At 39.4% G+C, this 19,498-nt stretch overlaps 1 protein-coding gene and 1 long non-coding RNA gene across 4 annotated transcripts in view; one reads left to right on the top strand and one right to left on the bottom strand.

The window, feature by feature from the left end:
* Nucleotides 1–19,498, bottom strand: part of LOC144240966 (uncharacterized) — a 93,915-nt gene that overhangs the window by 52,367 nt on the left and 22,050 nt on the right. For 2 of the 3 annotated variants that reach the window (XR_013337915.1, XR_013337917.1), the window contains exon 2: nt 7,805–7,875. This is a non-coding gene — a long non-coding RNA (uncharacterized LOC144240966). Of the gene's footprint in view, nt 1–7,069; nt 7,270–7,804; nt 7,876–19,498 lie in introns of all 3 variants that reach the window. The other variant, XR_013337916.1, reaches the window with a different exon arrangement.
* GPR141 (G protein-coupled receptor 141) overlaps nt 1–19,498 on the top strand; it is a 37,538-nt gene that overhangs the window by 12,386 nt on the left and 5,654 nt on the right. The window lies entirely within an intron of this gene.

The raw sequence follows: 19,498 nt of genomic DNA, 5'->3' as shown, positions 1-19,498 counted from the left end.
TTGGTTATTTTTCTAACTGCCTGGTAAATCTTTTTAATAATTCACTTTTAATTTACTCTTATTTCTTTACATATTTATATTTGCACTGACATTTGCTTCTCCCACGTTTCTTCTGTGAAGCACCAAGAAACCCTAGGCCACTTTGAAAACTGCTTCTATTGGCCTCATCTCAGTGTGTTAGGAGAACATCTTGAGGGAAGGGATAGAGCGAGTTCTCTCACTTGATAGAGCGGATTTGAAATGACTAAGAAATGTGAATCTGACAAAAAAAGAAGCCAAAAGCTGAGGTCGGGTGTTCAATTCGAGATTGAGACAGTGGTTTTTATCTCTGGATGCCCAGGAGAAATACTGGGAAAGCATTTTAAAAATATAGGTGCTGAAGCCCCTCTCCAGAAGTGGGAGTGATGTGTCAGGGTTTTTCCAAAGCTTTCCAGGCAATTCTATGGTGCAGTTGGCACAACCAGAGTACCATGAAAAAATACCCTGAAACCATTCCAGGTGTTCCAAACAGGGAAAGACTTCATGTGGAGGGTCAGATGCCACAACACCGGTGGGAGGGCTGGGAGAGTAAAGATTAGGGGCAGCTGCTGGTTTTTGTTTTGTTCTGTTTTGTTTTCTGAAAACCTCAGGAAAGATCAGCAGCCTAGGAATAGGAATCTCAGAAAACTGCCATTGAAAACTACAGCTGCTTTTGCTCCAAGGAGGGTGATTCAGGGAAGCCTAAGACCCTCCTCCAGAAGCCCTGGGGCCTGAATGCTGTTTACAAAAAGGAAAGGTGATGGCTTCCCTTTAGTTTCACCTTCAAATTGTCAAGGGGACAACCTTTCTTACTAGTAGCATCTAACACTAAACTGTGGCCAGGGAGTCTAGGAGATATGGGGGGCGGAGGGTGGGGGAGATGGTGAAAATCTGTCACCAGATTGAGAATCACTGGACTGTGATGAGTAAACTTCCAAAACTCAGAGTACAGAGGTGCTTAGGCCTATTAGTAACTCTGGACATCAATATGCTTCCAAAGCATTTTTTCCAGATTCAAGAAGAAGGCTCTACATTAAACTCTCCCAGTGGAGAGAACTTTTCTTGATCCTCCAGATTCCTGTAAGTACCAAGAGGAAGTAGGAATATCCTTTCCCCCTACAATGCCTTAACTTTTCTGGCAGAGCTAAAGATTTCACCAGTGAAGGGCAAAAAAAGGAATCTAAACAATGAATGAAAGGCAACACTTCTAATCTGCTATTCAGATCAAGGGCTTAATGATGAGTACCGTGAAAATGCAACTATATTTTAAAAAGGAGAATGCATCTGATACCGAAGCTAATTTTCTTTTTTCTTCATGCCATTGCCTTTTTTCTAAGCAAGTGATGGTGTGAATTTTGTAGGGTTCTTTTTTTCTTACTATTTTTCACATGAAGCATGATTGAGCATAGATGCTTGCAAAGAAACTGGGAATGGATGAAGGAAAATAAGAGAGGGCCCTTCTCATGTTGGTGGCTCTCCTCCTGTTCCCTCCTTCTGAGAGCGACCACCCACCTGGTTTGCTCCCTACTTCTCTCTCCCTCCTACAGGCTCTCCCTCTTCCTCTTTCTCTCCTATGCTTCCCCAAGCTTCTTCTCATCTTCTTCCTTTTATCTTCTTCCTGTTAAAGTGTCTGGCAGTAGAGCTGGCAGAAATGCGGTTAAGATATGTGTGGAGTTTCTCAGGGGTGGGGTGACAACAGATTCTGTGCTCAGGGCAAAAATATCACTTTAGAGGCAGACAGCTGCACCCTGAACCTCTCAGACCTTCTCCTGTCATAATATTGAATGTTAACGATTTGCCAAGGTGATTGTACTGTGTTTAAATTTTTTTTCTTTAATTTTTTTTTTTTTTTAATTTCTGAGAGAGAAAGAGAGATAGCGTGAGCAGGGGAGGGTCAGAAAGAGAGGGAGACACAGAATCTGAAGACAGGCTCCAGCCTCTGAGCTAGCTGTCAGCAAAGAGCCCAATACGGGCTCGAACCCACCAACCGGGAGATCATGATCTGAGCCGAAGTTGGATGCTTAACTGACTGGGCCACCCAGGTGCCTCCATACTGTGTTTAAATATGGTGCTTAAAACCATGATTTACACATAGTTAGTACTTCAGTGCAGTATCATCCCTAAATTTTCACAACACACTTGGCAAAGCATATAATCTTATCATGCCCATTTTATAGATAAGGAAATAAAAGCTTAGAGGAATAAACTAAGTCGCTTGGTTTCAAGTAGCTAACATCCAGATTAAGTGGTACACATCCCACCTAATTCTCAGTTTCCCTGATTACAGCAAGCTTTTTCCTCCAAGCCTAGCATTATAATTTAAGAAGGACTCTGATAGATTAGAGGGTCTCAGTAGTCTGGCCATATGAGGAAGGAAACCATATCATCTTTATCACCCTCATTAATGATGAACATTTGTAGAGTGCCATCTCTATACCTAGTCCTACTGTGTGATTTATGTAGATTATCTACATGCAAGTAAAACCAGTGCAACAACTTTATGAAATATGCCACACTGTAATAATACAATTCACGGATGAGGAAAATGAAGTATGGAGGTATTAATCATGTAACTTGCCCAAGACTGCCCACCTAGTAAATGATAAAGGCACGACTCCAGTGGCAAAGCTTGTAATTCTACATAATGCTGGACACCTTACTTCCTTGCCTGAAGTAAGTACAGAAGGGTACAGAGGTTGACAAGAAAGAGAGAAGATAGGAATATTTCAGTTGATGAAGGAATATTTAGAAAGGAAAAAAAAAATTACATTGTAAAGCTCCCAAGAATAGAATAGGGCCCTAGTGAATTTGATGCTATCACTGCACAGACTAACCTTGAGTGGCACCAATCTAGAGGTTTCCTGACAAATGACCAAACTGAGCATCTTCTTGGCCACAGCTCTGTTAAAAGTACAGATGAACTCACCTTGAGCTACATGGAAGAGGACTGTGAGCACATGCTGGAAAAATCAAGTCACAGGGTCCAGAGCAGGTAAATTGTGAGTTGGCGAGGTGCCTCCCCAGATCTACTGGGTATCTTCAATTTTTCATCAGAGATTAATTCCTCCTTAAAACTCTACCTCTGCTGGCAAACTTAACCACTGATTTGAGTTTAAGCCTATTTGAAACACCACCAGGAAATTTTATATGAGTCTCCTAACTGTAGGAAATCTTTCTCTTTAAATCTCACAACTTCTGCCTGTATCCCTTTTTGGCTCTGAATACTTTCTGCAGGATATGTTCAGATATTCTTGAATGAGGAATGATCTAGCAAAATAGGTACCCTAGACATGCAAATTTCCAACTCTAGATAAAAGATAAAATTATTTACCTGAATAATAGCCTCAAGGTTTGATTAAATACTATGTGAGAGGTCTGGAAATCTAAGTCCTCTGTGTATGGTAAAAAATAGATGATAGAGGGGCACCTGGGTGGCTCAGTAGGTTAAGCATCTGACTCTTGATTTCAGCTCAGGTCATAATCTCACTGGGTTGATCAGTGGGTTAAAAATGCAGCTCTTGATTTTGGCTTAGGTCTTGATCTCTTGGTTTGTGAGACTGAGCCCCGAGTGGATCTCTGCGTTGACAGCACAGAGCCTGCTTAAGATTTTCTCTCTGCTCCTCCCCAGTTCACCACACATGTGTATGTGTGCATGTGTGCATATGTGCATACACTCTGTCAAAATAAATAAATAAACATTTTTAAAACAATAGATGACAGATACCCCAAAGGCAGGATAAATACCATTACTTCATAACAACTCAGCAATCTCGGAATAACTACCTCATTCTTTAATAAGGCTATCTTTCAAGATTCTGGAGGCTTTGTATCACAAGTTTCCACAGGTTGTGGGAAAGAAGAGAGGAGTGACTGAGTTCCTGCCTGTGGTCCCCTTGGTAACAGTGACTTATTTATCCCCAATTCCCTAGGCTTGCCTAAATAGGTGTATATTGTATGGAGGAGAAGGACCCAAGGGTTAATACTGGTGGTTAAGAAAGTCAGAGTACTCACATGTTTACCACTGGGGAGTCAATAAGAGAGGTATCAAAAGTTTAGAAGAAACAAAAACAAAAAGGGTAATATGGTGATTGAGTTTCCATACTTAATATTACTTTTGTTTGGACCATAAAAACTAGACAGCCATTCACTCTTCATACCACCTTTCTCTTGCTTCGCTAGATAATGTATAAGTTCATGAATCAAAGGACTTTTTTTTTTTAAAGCATACAGTGGTTGTCTTTCTGATGCCAATGAATAAGCAGATAGGGACAATACTTTAAAAAACAAGATGCCTTTTAAGAAGAGTGTACTCAGTTAGCTATTGTCAGCAAAATGCTTGCAGTAAGTCATCCTAGGACTCAATAGCATAAAGAAGCAATCGTTTATTTTTATGGACCTATGTATTGGCTAAGGGTCAGACAATTGATCTAGGCTTAGCAGGGTGGCTCTGCAGATCTCATTTCAGCTTGCACACACATCTGGTGTCTGCTGACTGAAGTTGGGCTCTATCGGATGCTTTACTTCCATTCCATGTGTCTTTCATCCTCCTCCTGGGACCAGGGGTGGACCCTGCATGCTCTTCTCATGCTAACAGCAGAAGCACAGGGAATAAGCACAGGAAGAAGCAGAGATATTGCTTCTTAAGGTCTAAGCTCAAGACTGGCACACTCACTTTTACCTTAGCCTGTTTGCCAAAGCAAGTCACCTGGCCAAACATAAAGTCATAGGGGCTAGAAATACAAGCTGGTCCTATAATGGGAGAGACTGCAAAGTCATGTCAGAGAGTGTGCAGATGGGGTGGGAGAGTGAGGAGTTGGGCAAATAATGCCCCTGCCATCTACGTGTGTGTGTGTGTGTGTGTGTATGTGTGAGATCAATTAAGTTAAACATTATTACATTTTTAAAAATTCAAATAAATACCATTGGAATCTCGGAGCACCTGGGTGGCTCAGTCGGTTAAGCATCCGACTTCGGCTCAGCTCACTATCTCATGGTTGGTGGGTTCGGGCCCCGCATCAGGCTCTGTGCTGACAGCCAGCTCGAGCCTGGAGCCTGCTTCGGATTCTGTGTCACCCTATCTCTCTGACCCTCCCCTGCTCGTGCTGTCTCTGTCTCTGTCTCAAAAAAAAAAAAAACAAAAAACAAGCAAACAAAAAAAACAAACAAAAGAAACACACATACATTAAAAAAATACCATTGGGATCTGATAATAATCTATAAAACTTTTTTTATTGGTAAAATGTTAAAAAACACTTTAGTCAATATATCCAATGAGTGTCTGTTAAATCTCTTGTTTAGATTTCTTTTCCTCTTTTGCTGCCTAGATTGTTTTCTTTTCCTGTATTCCTCATGGTGCCAGTATTACATTTGTCTGTGTTGAGACTTAGGAGTTAATGAAAGTTCCCAACTCTACAGCTTCAACTGCTCCATCACTTTAAGTATATGCTATCTCCAATATATGCTGTTTTGCTGCTAAAGAACCTCTGATTCATGGCTCAAAGTCCCCATTAGTTATATATTTTCATTACTGAATACTCTGTGTAATTTCAGCTATAATTTGTTAACAAATTCTTAAAGATAGACTCTGGAGTAAGCCTTTTATATCTCTTTGTTGTCTCATTTAATACTTTTGCAATACTGATAGTATAATATTCCATTATATAAATGGTGGAACTGAACCCAGGGAAATTAAATAAATTGCTTAAGATCAAATTAGTAATAGTATCAGAATTCAAATATGGTTGTGTTCAGCTGCAAAGCTAATGGTTTTCCTATTCTTTTCCTTTTTTTAAAGTTTATTTATTTATTTTGAGACAGACAGAGACAGTGCAAGTGGGAGAGGAGCAGAGAGAAGGAGAGGGAAGAGAATCCTAAGCAGGCTCCAGGCTTCCAGCCCAGAGCCTGATGTGGGGCTTGAACTTACACACAGTGAGATCATGACCTGAGTTGAAACCAAGAGTCAGACGCTTAACCAACTGAGCCAACCAGGCATCCTATTTTCTTTTTCTTTTTTTAAGTTTATTTTTATTTATTTTGAGAGAGAGAGAGACAGAGAGAGAGCAAGCAGGGGAGGGGTAGAGAGTGAAGGACACAGAATCCCAGGCAAGCTCTGCACTGACAGAACAGAACCTGTTCTGATGCAGGAGTCGAACTCATGAACCATGAGATCATGATCTGACTGAAATTAAGAGTTGAGAACTTAACTGACTGAGCCACCCAGGAGCCCCTTTCCTACTATTTTCTGAATGACTTTTGTTTCATTCCCCCTCCCCCTGCCACCTACCCCCAAACCTGGGTTTCTAGGTACAGCAAAAGTTAGGTTTTATGCCAGGTATTTTGGTAGCAAATATTGTTGGGAATCCTTTTTATTTTCTTGAGAGCCCATGGGTTTGGCAGGGCATGCATTATTATTATTATCCTCTATAAAGCTGAGAGATTTATACAGTTAATAAGTAAAGAGATTTATACAGTTAATAATTCACAGAGCTGGGATCTAGGCTCAGACTATTTTTCTCTATACACCTAAATGACTACATTTAATCATGCTAATAGAACTAGCCAAGTAACTTGACTCCATAGGACTGTATTTTCCTATAAGGCTCTAGAAGAATTTGGGAATAATAATAGAGTGAGAACTCCTTCCATTGTAATAAAACAATTACAAATATCTTGGTAGAAGACAGTTACTCTGCAGTCTTATAGTCTACTGGGTTCTAGAGTGTTAGACTTATAACAAGATTTTTTAATAACTTGGAACTCTTGGGAACTAATTACTGTCTACATAACCTCTTGAACAATTCAAGTTAAAAAAATAATCCAAAAAGAAACCAAACTTGAATTTGTCCAAATAACCATATATAAATCAAACTGAAGTTTCTTTCTTTACATTATTCTCATTTTCCAGTGAACATTTTTTAATGTAAAGATCTGGAATCAAGGAATCAAGAGTTTACTTTTCTTTGTGTTTTGATCTGCTATTTTTGTAGCAAGCATTATTGCACCATGGTTTGTTTGTTGCTCTGATGTGTAGAAACAGGATGTAAGCTGTTACCTTATTTGCAATGACAAAGTTTCACAAAACCATATGAGTCCTGATTTGGTTAGTCTTCTTGTAAAAGCTGGAAGATGAATTTTCTTTCCTGAGGATTATCTAGTTTTTATCTTGAGTTCTTCAAAACATGCTATTACAAGAATTTTTCCTTATTGATATATTTCAGTTTTTTGGGTTTGTTTGTTTGTTTTTAAATAATTCTAGATGGGGAGGAAGAGAAAGGGAAATTATTGAGATTTACAGAGTAGCTGTTCAGGGTTTAGCTCCATGCTGGGTGCTTTATATAATTGATCTCATTATTGGTCCCATATTACAGGTGAGGAAATAATGACATTTTTAGTAATACAAACTGAGGAGAACTCTAATTTGACTTTTTCTTTTTGTTATCTGACTTTGGTGGGCTCAAATTTGGGATTTTCCCTCCTGTTCTCTTATCTATTAGAACATCTTTCCTATACCAGATACCTAAGCTTGTCTCGTGCCAAGCAGTATCAGCAACATGAGCTTACTGTATGGTGACTTCTGTTACACCAGTAAAATGACCACAGCACTTCTAAGTCTCAAATATACATACTCTACTCTCTACATACAAACAAAAGAATTTGCCTTTGCCCAGCATTTTCAGAAAGAGTCCTGAAATCTTTCCAACTGGACCATCCTAGGTCATATCCCCATCTTGAATCAATAATTATGATTACGTGTGAGTTGGAGGATGAAATGTTCTGCTCAGTTTACCTTAGCCTAAGGTTAGAGTCCCATGTTTGGAGTTGAGACATGGAGTCAATGTCTTCAGGATGACACAGACCCTGAAATGAAAATGATGAGTTTTTAGTAAGGCAGAACTGGAGTCTGAGGAGGCAGAAAAACAACCATCCACAACATCATCCATTCTTTCAGTGAACCATGCAGACAATAGTCTTGCTAAGAACTTCAGGGGAAACTGAAAAAAAAAAATTAAACATAGTTCCTTCTCTGGGTATCTGTATATTTATTATATAGAGGGAAGAGCTAAATCAAAAGTGATACTTGCAATGATGTGAATCAAAAGTGGAACTATTAGAGTGGGAAAGATCATTACATTTCTGGAGGAATAATAGAAAATTCTTGAAGGAATTGAAAGAGGGGCGCCTGGATGGCTCAGTCGGTTAAGCGTCTGACTTCGGTTCAGGTCATGATCTCCCGGTTTGTGGGTTCAAGCCCTGCGTCGGGATCTGTGCTGACAACTAACTCAGAGCCTGGAATCTGTTTCAGATTCTGTGTCTCCCTCTCTCTCTGATCTTCCCCTGTTCATGGTGTCTCTCTTTCTCTCTCTCTCAGAAATAAATAAAACATTAAAAAAAAAGAAAGAAAGAATTGAAAGATAACTTAGGACATAAAGGACTAGTTAGGAATTTTTTGGGCCATGTGTGTGATATATTGCTGGGAGAAATCAGGACACAGGAAAAAATCAGCTTGTTAGGGAATGGGATGGACAGAGAAATTAGAAGAATAAGTAATAGCCAGGGCTTTAGTAGAAATGTAGCACCCTAAAGAACAAAAATTACCCTATTTCACTGTTTTATTTGGGATTAATGTTTTTAATAAAGATGGTAAAAAAAAAAAAGGCATGTGGAGGAAAGTATGATTTCTTGTAGGCCTAAAGTGGTAACTTCTATATTCTTTAGTGAGATAGTTCTTTTGCTCAGAAAGCCAGTACAAATTATTTTTCTTTGTTTAAATGGTTCCTTTCTTAAGAATTTCTCTTTTTTTAATGTTTATTTATTTATTTTGTGTGTGTGTGTGTGAGAGAGAGAGAGAGAAAGAGAGAGAGAGGGAGACAGTGTGTGTGTGTGTGTGTGTGTGTGTGTGCGCGCGCGTATGCGCGCATGCATGTGTGGGGGAGAGGCAGAGAGAGGAGAGAGAGAGAGAGAGAGAAAGAGAGAGAGAGAGAGAGAGAGAGAGAGAGATTGGATCCCAAATGGGTTTTGCACTATCGCTATCAGTGTGGAACTTGATGCAGGGCTTGATCTCATGAACCATGAGACCATGAATCAATAGTCAGACGCTTAACAAAACCGAGCCACCTAGGTGCTCCTTCCCTTCTTAAGAATTTCTATTTAAGCGGTGCCTAGGTGGCTCAGATGGTTAAGCTTCTGACTTTGGCTCAGGTCATGATCTCACAGTTCGTAGGTTCGGGCCCCGCATCAGGCTCTGCTGGCAGCTAGCTCAGAGCCTGAAGCCTGCTTCAGATTCTGTGTCTCCCTCTCTCTCTGCCCCTCCCCCATTTTTCTCTGTCTCTCAGTAATAAATAAAATGTTTTAAAAATTTAAAAAAAGAAAGAAAATGTAGAGTAAACCAGAAAGCCCAAAAAAATGCCTTTGGCTACTTGGTAACCAGGACCATTACAATGTAGTTCCGTTGTTTGAACTAGAGGTGGAAATCTCGGGGAGCTAAGAGATGGGAGTAAGTCATGACTGCAAAAGGCAGGTCTTTGTTAAATCCCAGGATCTTAAGATTGGCTATCATATTTAACCGTCAGATGCAGTGGTGAGTTTTTACAACAATCTACCAAGAAGCTTTCTGGTCCATATTTAGATATCTGGTGGCTCTTACTTTATCCAGCATTAATAACTTCTCTGTTCAAAAATGGATTTTACCTTCTGTTTATTAATAGACAAACTGGCCTTCATCTTCCTGTATAAAGGACCAAAATGATCCTAGCGACTTAGTTCCTCTCCTCAAAAATATTAAAACTTGGGGTGCCTGGGTGGCTCAGTGGGTTAAGCATCTGACTCTTGATCTTGGCTCAGGTCATGATCTCACAGTTCATGACATTGATTGAGCCCAGCATTTGGCTCTGCACTGGCAGTACAAAACATGCTTGGGATTCTCTCTCTGCCCTTCTCTTTCTCTCTCTCTCAAAATAAATAAATTAAAAAAATCTTTTAAAAAATATTGAAATTTACCCCTTCCCACACATATCTGAGAGTCATGAGTCACTGTTGTAAGAAGGGTCTAAATTGTCTAATCTTAGAGTTCACCTTGGCCATGGTTAGAATGTGCAGTTCAGGGGCAGCTGGGTAGCAAAACAGGAACAAAGAAACTGAGAATTAAATGTGAAACTGAGGAAATTAGTGGCATCTCCTACTCTGGGGATTTCAGCAGGATACTATTTCAGCCCCTGTGGGATAGAAAGTGGTAAGGAAGTAAGAGCATAAGGCAAACCTTGACTCCTTCCTGGGATTCTATTAGAAATAAGTTGAGGATGAAGAGAAGCAGGAACAGTTCTTGGAAACAGGGGCCAGCAGAAATAGAGGAAGTAGGCCCTAAAGAACTTTATAGTCAGGTTGAACCAAGATCCGAAGAGCTGGCTTGTCCGGGGAGTGTCACTGATCTGAAAGCTACAACTAAATTAATGGGGAGAGATGGAGTGAAAGAAAGGAGTGCCATAACATGGAGAAATGGATGAGGCTCAGGGAGGCTCAAGATCTAGGGAGACTCGGAAGTTAATCAGGAACCACTTTAAGATACTAGCTCCTTGTGCCCATCGATGGTTACACAGGGACTTCCCTGGGCTAGATCTGTCTGGGGTTGAGCAGTTTGTCAAGGCCCACCATAACAATCTCTCAGTATGATTTTCAATCTCAAAATGGGTGGGGTGATTAAGGATATAATTCAAACAGTAAAAAGGAATTAAGAACAAGGTTTAGGAGTCTATCTTTAGGACAAACTAAATTTTGGTAACTAAATCTTAATGTACTTTTTTCTATTATATTGCAATCTGATGAACTGCTTCTCAAATATTTATTGACTTTAGAGAATGTTGAGTGGACCTATTTTAATTACTTCTCCAAGTATTTTGCTAGTATTCAAATTAATTACCCTTAAATACCCCAGTCACAAGACATAAACAAGTGCAGTGGGGAAACACGGATCAACTGTCTAGAAGATTCCCCAATCAGAGGAGAGCAGGGATGCAGCAGAGATGGAAGGCCCACTTTTTTGTCCAGGACTCTGTACTGCTACAACCCAGTGAAGTCACTACATTCAGCATTTGGGCTCTAGTGCTGCCACTTGTTAGCTTAGTGACCTTGGAAAAGTTGCTTAACTTTCTTGAGTCTCAACTTGTGATTTGATACTTGGGATAGAAAATACCCAGTCCCTAGACTTCTCCAGAGTATTATAAATAATGTATGTGAAATTTCCAACATGGTGTCAGATGGAGGCAGGGCAGGTGTCATTACAAATACACTTTGTTGAACAGACACATCCATTGTTGATAAGAAAGCATAAATTCAGAGGCACCTGGGACTAAAGAAGGGAGGAGGGTGAACTTTGGCTAATTTCTGGCTAAACTGTCTGGCTAATTTCTCAGCAGCTTTGACTTGGGGAAAGTTTTTCTGCTCTGAGTAAGCTTATATTTCTCATTCACCTTGAAACTATGGTGCCTTCCTACCACAGATGTTGGTTAATTCCCAAATGAAATGCCATCTTTCCCTTAATGAAGAGGTGCAACATTCTCTTGGCAATTTTCCTTTCCTGGTCCTCCTAGGTGTTCTGTTGGCCGTTGTATCTTGAGTGGTTGGCAGATTATATTGGGCTGAGATCAAGGATTTCCCAGAGCTGTATTTAGATATGAAGGGAAGCCATGGTTTGAACAGAGGAATACCTCTAGAACTTCTGACAGTTTTCTTTCATTGTTGGCTTTGCTCATTGAGGGCTGAGAGTATAGCATAGGATCAGAATTCATAGCATATTTTAATACCTATAGACCTACAGATGTGTACAAAGCTCTCCCCAGGAATGAAAAGACTTCACAGATTTCTCCTTATTGGGGAGAGCACAGGTGGTAATTAGTGTGCTAAGGTAGCTTATGAAGCAGTGTAACTCACGCTATGTACAAAGCCTCTGAGTTTCAACCTCATGGGGTTCTGACATCAGCTTTCACTTCCCTTATGGGTAACCAGAAGTTGTGAAGTCAGGAACAATGTTTAACAACTCAATTAACTGGAGAAATAATAGCTCTAACCCAGAATGTTATTGTTGGTTGGAACTGATTTTTTTAATTAGTGAGACTACGGATCTAACTTTATTTGACACTGCCTAAGGAAGCATTTTTTTACAATTTTGGCTGAAGAGCCAGAAGACTCCTTTCAAATTTCAGAAATAGAATAGTTAAAGGAGGAGGACTGTGAGAGAAGGCAAACAAACAAAGAAATGCTGGGGGATTTTTCTGTATATTACTTAGGCATACAATTCTCTCAAGTGGATTTCTGTAGACTTGACATTTGTTTTGTTGTTTTCCACACTGCCTCTGGCATTTTCAAACAAAAATTTTCTTAGCTACCCTGAGGTTATCCTTAATGTAGAGATCTCTTTCCAGAGACTTTTCTCAAAATATTTTGGATAAAATGCTGCTTGATTTTCCCAGAGCGATTTAAAAAAGAATTTAATGTCAATTTATTTTTGGGGGAGAGAGAGAGAGAGCGAGCAAGCGAGCACGAGTAGGGGAGGAGCAGAGGGAGAGAGACACAGAATCCAAAGCAGGCTCTAGGCTCCAAGCTGCCAGCACAGAGCCCAATGTGGGGCTCGAACTCATGAACTAAGATCTTGACCTGAGCCGAAGTCGGACACCCAATAGACTGAGCCACCCAGGCGCCCCATTCCCAGAGTGATTGAAGTGAATGCTCCTATTTTTTTTTTCAATGAAAATACCAAATGTAATTTCTTCCAAGGATATCTCATAGTCAGGGAAGCTGTCTGTCCACCAACAACCTTTTCTCTTCTACCTGGGCAGAACATTCATCCTGGATCCTAAGTGATGTCCTTGAAAAGCAATCCTTGGGGGAGGGCTTCAATCATGGCTATGCCACTCAGAAGCTGCCTTTCATGTCTCTGGGCCCCTGGAGTCTTTCCATAGTGGTCATGTGTCATGAAAACAGTTCTGGACTAGAACAGGAGACCTGAGGTCAAATAGTGACTACTTTGTCAGATTAACGAAAGTCCCTGTGTGGGCTGCAGTGTCTTTCTCAGTTTAAAAGTATGTTACACACAGTGATCTTGAGATTTCATTCTGATGCTAAGATTTTGTGATGTTGTCTTCTAATCCTTGGCACAAGTGTCCCTCTGGCCCTGGGGACACAGTGGTAAATCACACATCTTTGTGGATCCTTCATTTCTGGGGGCAAGGATGGGTATGAAACACGATGAGGAAAAAGTGAGATAATGGTGACAAGTGCTCTGGAGAACATGACTGGAGTAGGGCTTGTTCTCTCATACTGAATAGATCTGCCCACAGGCCCATCTGTTCAGAGTATGGTAGGAGGAAGTGAATCCAGGGACGGAGTGGGAAGCAAAGAGGAATGAAGTGTAAGGTCAAAGGGACCTGGGCTGTCTGTCTAACCAGGACTCTAAGTTATACTTCCCTTCTCTGATTCCAACAAGAAGGCAGTGAGTTGCTTAGCACCGTTGATTCTATCATAATTCTTTCTCTTGTCAATGATTCTCTCTCTCCTTCTCATTACCAGAGGTTCAGTTCACGTAGTTTCTCTTTCTAAATAATGGCTTTATTGAGATATGATCCGTATACCATAAAATGCACTATTTTAAACTGTACAATTCAAGGGCACCTGGATCCCTCAGTTGGTTGAGCATCTGACTCTTGGTTTTGGCTCAGGTCACGATTTCACAGTAGTGGGGTAAGCCCCATGTCTGGCTCTGTGCTGAGTGTGGAGCCTGGTTAAAATCACCACCCCCTCAAAATAAATAAAATAAACGTTAAAAAAAAAAAAAAGGTGCACAATTCAGTGGGTTTTAGTATATTCACTGAAATGCATACAATTCTTTTTAGTAAGTAGAGGAAGGAACAATATAGTGATTTCAGATGTGTCTGGACTAATTATCTCCTTTTTAAATTTGTCTACTTACCATGTTTTCTTGTTTTCTGTTTTATTTTCCCCCCTCCTTTCCTTTGCTTGGATTTATTGGCTTCACTGTATTTCATTTTTCCTTCTTATAATTTGTAAGGCATACCAACTTCTACTCACCAAGTGATCATTCTTAAATTTCATCAAAAGTTTAAACTCATAGTTTTGGTTTCTCTGCAGTTAAATACTACCTTTAATCCCCTCCCAAATAAAACAAAAATCTTAACATATAACTTTTCCCTTTTATTTTCACCACCCCCACCATGCTGAAACCATTATTTTAGTATTGTGTGGTCAGTAACATTGTAGATTTCACTGTGTTTCACTTGTATTTTGGCTCACTACTCTATTTTTGGTATCCCATACATTCTTTTTCATTTTTCTGGAATATACATTAAGAACTCAGGAAAGATCTGAGAGGCAAACTTTCTGAGTGTTCCTGTATCAGGAAATGCTTTCCTCTTCTCTCCTGAATGCAGGTTTGTTTGCAAGCAGAATTCTAAATTCAAAATCATCGTTCAAAACTATTCAAAATTTTCCCCCAGCATTTAATATGTCAAAAGTCTAATGCTGGTTTGTTTCTAATTCTTTTATAGATTATCTGTTTTCTTTTCTCTATGGGAACTTTTAGGATGTTTGGTTCCATTCATTCAATAATTATTTATTAATAATCTATTATTATATGCAAAGCACCTGTTCCAGATGCTAGTAAAAAAGTGAACAAAACAGAATTCTTTGTCCTCAAGGACACTGCATTCTAGTGGAGGCAATAAGAAGACAAATAAACAAGCAAAACATATGGTGCATCAGTGATAAATGCTGTGGAGAATAATAAAGTTGAAAAAGGAGATGAGGTGTGCTATGTGAAAGTGGAGTGCTGACATACTAAATATGAAAGTGAGGAAGTGAATTACTGAGATGACCTTTGGCTAGAGACATGAAGGGGGCAAAGGAGAGATCAAGCTGTGCAGATATCTGGGAAAAACACTCCTGAAGAGGAAACTTCATGTGCAAAGGCCCTGAGGTGAGAACATTCCAGGGAAGTTTGAGAAAAAGCAAGGAGTTATTATGCTTAGTTAGAATATACCAATGAAAGTGATCGTTGTAGGACATAATATCAAAAAGAGTGTGGGGGAGGTGGGCTTAAATTCTGTAGGGACTAATAGTCCATTTTCCAAATTTTGATTTGACTCTGATTAAAATAAGAAGCCATTAGAAAATTGTGATAAGAAGAATGACATTGAAAGAGCATGCTGTTTGGTGAGTTGAGAATAGACAATAGGGGAGACAAGAGTCAAAGAAGGGAGAATTCATGGGTTTGTCTAATATTCCTAGGGAAGGGTGATGGCAACTTGAATCACAGTTGTAGCAGTGTAAGTGGTGAAGAGTAGACTTATCTGAGATTTTACTCTTCATAATTTTAACTTAGAAATAATTTTTTTAGGATTTTATTTTTAAGTAATCTCTATACATAACATGGGGCTTGAACTCACAACTTCCAAGATCAAGAGTTGCATGCTCCACCAACTGAGCCAGCCAGGTGTCCCTAACTTAGAAATAATTTTATTTATAGCTATAAAAGCCTAAGAATGGTACAAAGGATTCCAATATACCCTGCACACAGGTTCCCCAATTGTAATATTTACCACATTTGTTTTTCCACTTTATATATATCTATCTATGCTGCATGTGTGTGTATGTATATTTACAAATACATATATATTATTATGATTTTTCAATCTATTTGAGAGTAAGTTGAAGATATGATGCCTTTATGATATACAGTGTATATTTCCTAAGAACATGACATTCTCTTATATAATGACATAGAATAATCAAAGTCGGGAAAAAACATTAATGCAATGCCATTATTTAATCTATACACTATTCATGTTTTGCCAATTGTGTCAGTAATGTCCTTTATAGAAAAACATCTGGTCCAGTAGATTATTTTTAAGGAGGAAGGACTAGGGTTGGTTAAGGAGTGTAGGTAAATTTGGGGAGAAAAAGAAGAATCAAGGATGACTCTCAGGTTTTTTACTCAAGCAACTAGAGAATGTAGTTGGTATTACCTGAGCCTGAACCCTGGGAGGGTATTGGGAAGAACACTGTATGTGTGTTTGGGAGATGGGGAGGAGGAGCACAGGAGTTCAGCTTTAGATATACTAAATTTGAGATATTTGTTAGACATCCAGAAGTTTGTCTTCTGTGATTTGAAATTCCATCCTGATGTGTCTAAATATGAGTCTTCTTTCTATTAATTCAGCTCAGCACTGGGTAGATCTTCAACATAACGATATCATCTCTTTCACAAGTGAGGAATGTTCTTCAACTATTTACCTGAACATTTCATTCCATTCTGCTATTTCCAGATGATGTTGGAACTTCTAGATTTGCCCTAGGTGTTTCTTAGTTTCTTTTCTTTCTTTTTTCTTTTTCTTTTTTAAGAGAGAGAGAGAGAGAGAGAGAAGCTGACATAGGCTCTACACACAGCACGGAGCCCAACATGAGGCTAAACATCCGGCCCTGGGATCACAACTCCAGCTGAAATCAAGACTTGGATGCTCAACTGACTGAGCCACCCAGGTACTCCTCTTAGAGTTTCTTTTAAATCTCTTATCTCTTGGCCTTTTTGTTGTTGTTACAGCTGTGGAAATCCTTCTGAGCATTCTTAAAAGCTCACTAATTGTGTTGGTTCACTACATCTTTTATTCAATAGCAACTATAATTGAATTTCATATCATTCTCTTCTCTCTGACAGTATCAATTTCATTTAAAGTTACTTTTTGCTCTTTTCTCTTTCAGAAAACTAACTAGACTCTCAGTTCTTTTGCCTGAGGGGCTTAATGTCTTCTTAATGCAGCATTTGTTCTCTTAAAATATTCAGTGACTATTCCTGTCTTTTTATCATTGATTTGATGAAGATGTCACTATTTGCTAGTGGACGTATATGAAGCACACACAGTTTTCTCCAACCCCAGTCTTCAATTCTGTGTAGTTTGGGTGCAAAAAAAATTCCCCTAGGCAGTAGCAACTTGCACCAATCTTTATGATATTTAAACTTGATCAGCATATTAGGCTGCTAATGGTATCACTCTTTTTGTCTTGCCCTCCTCCAATCTTTTCTCCATTCTGTTGCCAAAAACTAGCTTTCGGAATTGAAATAGTAAACCGTTTTATATTTTAAAATTTACATCTCTCATAATTTTCAGGATAAAAAAGGAAATCCTCAGAGGTGGCAACATGAGGGCAACATGATGGAGCCACATCTACAGACATTTACCTGTATCCTACTGATTCGCCTAAGGTTCTAGGCACATCAAACTATAGGCAACTCTCTGAACATGCATCCATGCTTCTCTCAGACTCTTGTCTACTCCTGGGGTCCTCTACCTCTTCCTCTCTGCATCTAGAACTTCAAGACATCCTTCAAGATGGATCATCTGTTTTACATCTGTGCCCAAGAATTACTCTACTGCCACTGCACTCTGATGCTTTCAGTTTCCACTGGGTTAATTACTCTCCTTTCTGAATTCTTGTGGCATTTAAAAACATACCTATAGGTGTTATAAATAATTTATGTACCTCTTTCTCCCCTATCAGATAAAAAAGAGATTTAAATGCAGAGATGTGTTTTATTTACCACAGAATCTTCACTATGTACTATACATAAGATAACATCGATGCAATGCTATTACTTAATCCGTAGACTATGGCAGGGAGCCCTTAAATGAAATGGAAAATCTCAAGTTGATTATAGCTGCCTTTTTCTTTAGAAAGACAAAGATCTTGGACCTGAGGTCTATGTACTCATGAGGATGTGGACTAATTAATGCCATTTTATAGGACTCTAACAATTTTTTTAGGACTCTCACTTTGTAGATTGGTCTCTGATGTTGGCCCTACCATGGATTCCTTATAAAACAGCCATAGAAGCCACTTCTGTGTCTCACTTTTGATATTAAAGTAGTCCCTGGGCCACAGGTAATGACCAATGAGGCGCAAGCAAGTTTGTGGGAAGGGAAATGCCAAGTCACAAGGAAACAGTCCCCAGCCAAACCACAGGGTAAGCCTAGGAGTTCTGCTGTGAGTAGGTTGAGGCCAGAACAGAACAATGAGGAAATCAATCAGGCAGTGCAGGGGAATCCTGGTACTCTAGTGGCAGAGAAGTGAGATACGGAACAATAATAGGCCAGTGGCAGGGATCTAGCATGGCATGCTAAGAAGTTTATATACCTTCCAGAGACAATGAGAGGCCAGGGGAAGTTTTTAAAAAAGTGATATAAAACCATTTATCCTACAATCTAGACTTCAGTTTCAGTGTCCAGCTGTACATTTGAGGTCTGTGGAGAGAAGAAATGACCTAGAGGTTTAAAAGAGAACATTCTAAGAATGGCATGAAGGTCTGTAAGTCCAGGGTACAGGATGAGGAAACGGGGGTAGGGAGAGGGTCACAATAGGAGGTACACCTTGAAACATAAGATTGCAAAAGGCTTATCTGGCATGGTAGGTATCAGACTTCATTCTTTTCACTAAAAGGAATGAAAGAAGAATTTTAAAGAGGGGAATGGAAGAGAGCAGAGGGAGAATGGGTTTGGTGCTAGGATTCTTGCTGAGCATCAGGGGTCAGTCACAGAAAAAGAAGAGACTCCTGCCAAAGCAAGGTGGCTCACGGAGAAACAGGGAGACAATCGTGCTCCCTTAGGAGAGTTTGCTCTGGGTCTATAGTTTACTTCTGGGATCTTGACATTTGTTCCTGGATTAGATCCAAATGGTGCCATAGGAAGAGTATGTTTAATAAAGTCAAAGCAGTTTTTTACCAATATTTCATTCATTCAATTAACAATCCATGCCTACTATTAAAAAGAATGTTACTTTTGAAAGAAATCCAGTGTCAAAAATAGGTACACAAATGACTAAGATAAAGAATTAAAGTAGGAATTAATAAAGCAGTGAAGAAAGGAATGAGGCACCTAAGTAAAGCATTTTGAGAAAGTAGCTGAGAATGTTTAAGGGGCAGGAAGGAGTCCTGAAGGTAATGGAATCTGAGTTTAGATCTCAAGGATACACAAAGGGGACTGAATAGGATGGAATATTTTGAGAAGAGGAAAAACAATGAAAATATATGGATGAGATCTGTAAATAGCATCAGCAAAAAAATGTTGTAGATGTTTCCTGACTCCTTGTACTAGTAATGGATTATCTCCATGGAAGTGCAACTATACCCCTTACCATCTTTCAAGTTTGTTTGTTTGTTTGTTTGTTTGTTTGTTTGTTTTTGGGAGAGAGGGAGAGAATGGTCAGGGCAGGGTAGGGGCAATGAGAGAGGGAAATAGAGAGTCTGAAGCAGGTTCTGCACTGTCAGCACAAAGCCTGATGTGGGGCTTGAACCCATGAATCATGAGATCATGACTTGAAACCAACAGACTGAATCACCCAAATGCTCCATCTTCTTTGTGGTCTTAAAGAGATCAGCTGTACTCATTAGCAACAGTTCATATTATATTAAACAATCAACAGGGTA

Source organism: Crocuta crocuta, unplaced genomic scaffold (genome assembly GCF_008692635.1).
Source record: "Crocuta crocuta isolate KB4526 unplaced genomic scaffold, BGI_CrCroc_1.0 scaffold197, whole genome shotgun sequence".
Classification (NCBI taxonomy): Eukaryota; Metazoa; Chordata; class Mammalia; order Carnivora; family Hyaenidae; genus Crocuta; species Crocuta crocuta.
Note: the sequence above shows the minus strand (reverse complement) of the source record. Positions and strands in the feature narration are given on the sequence as shown.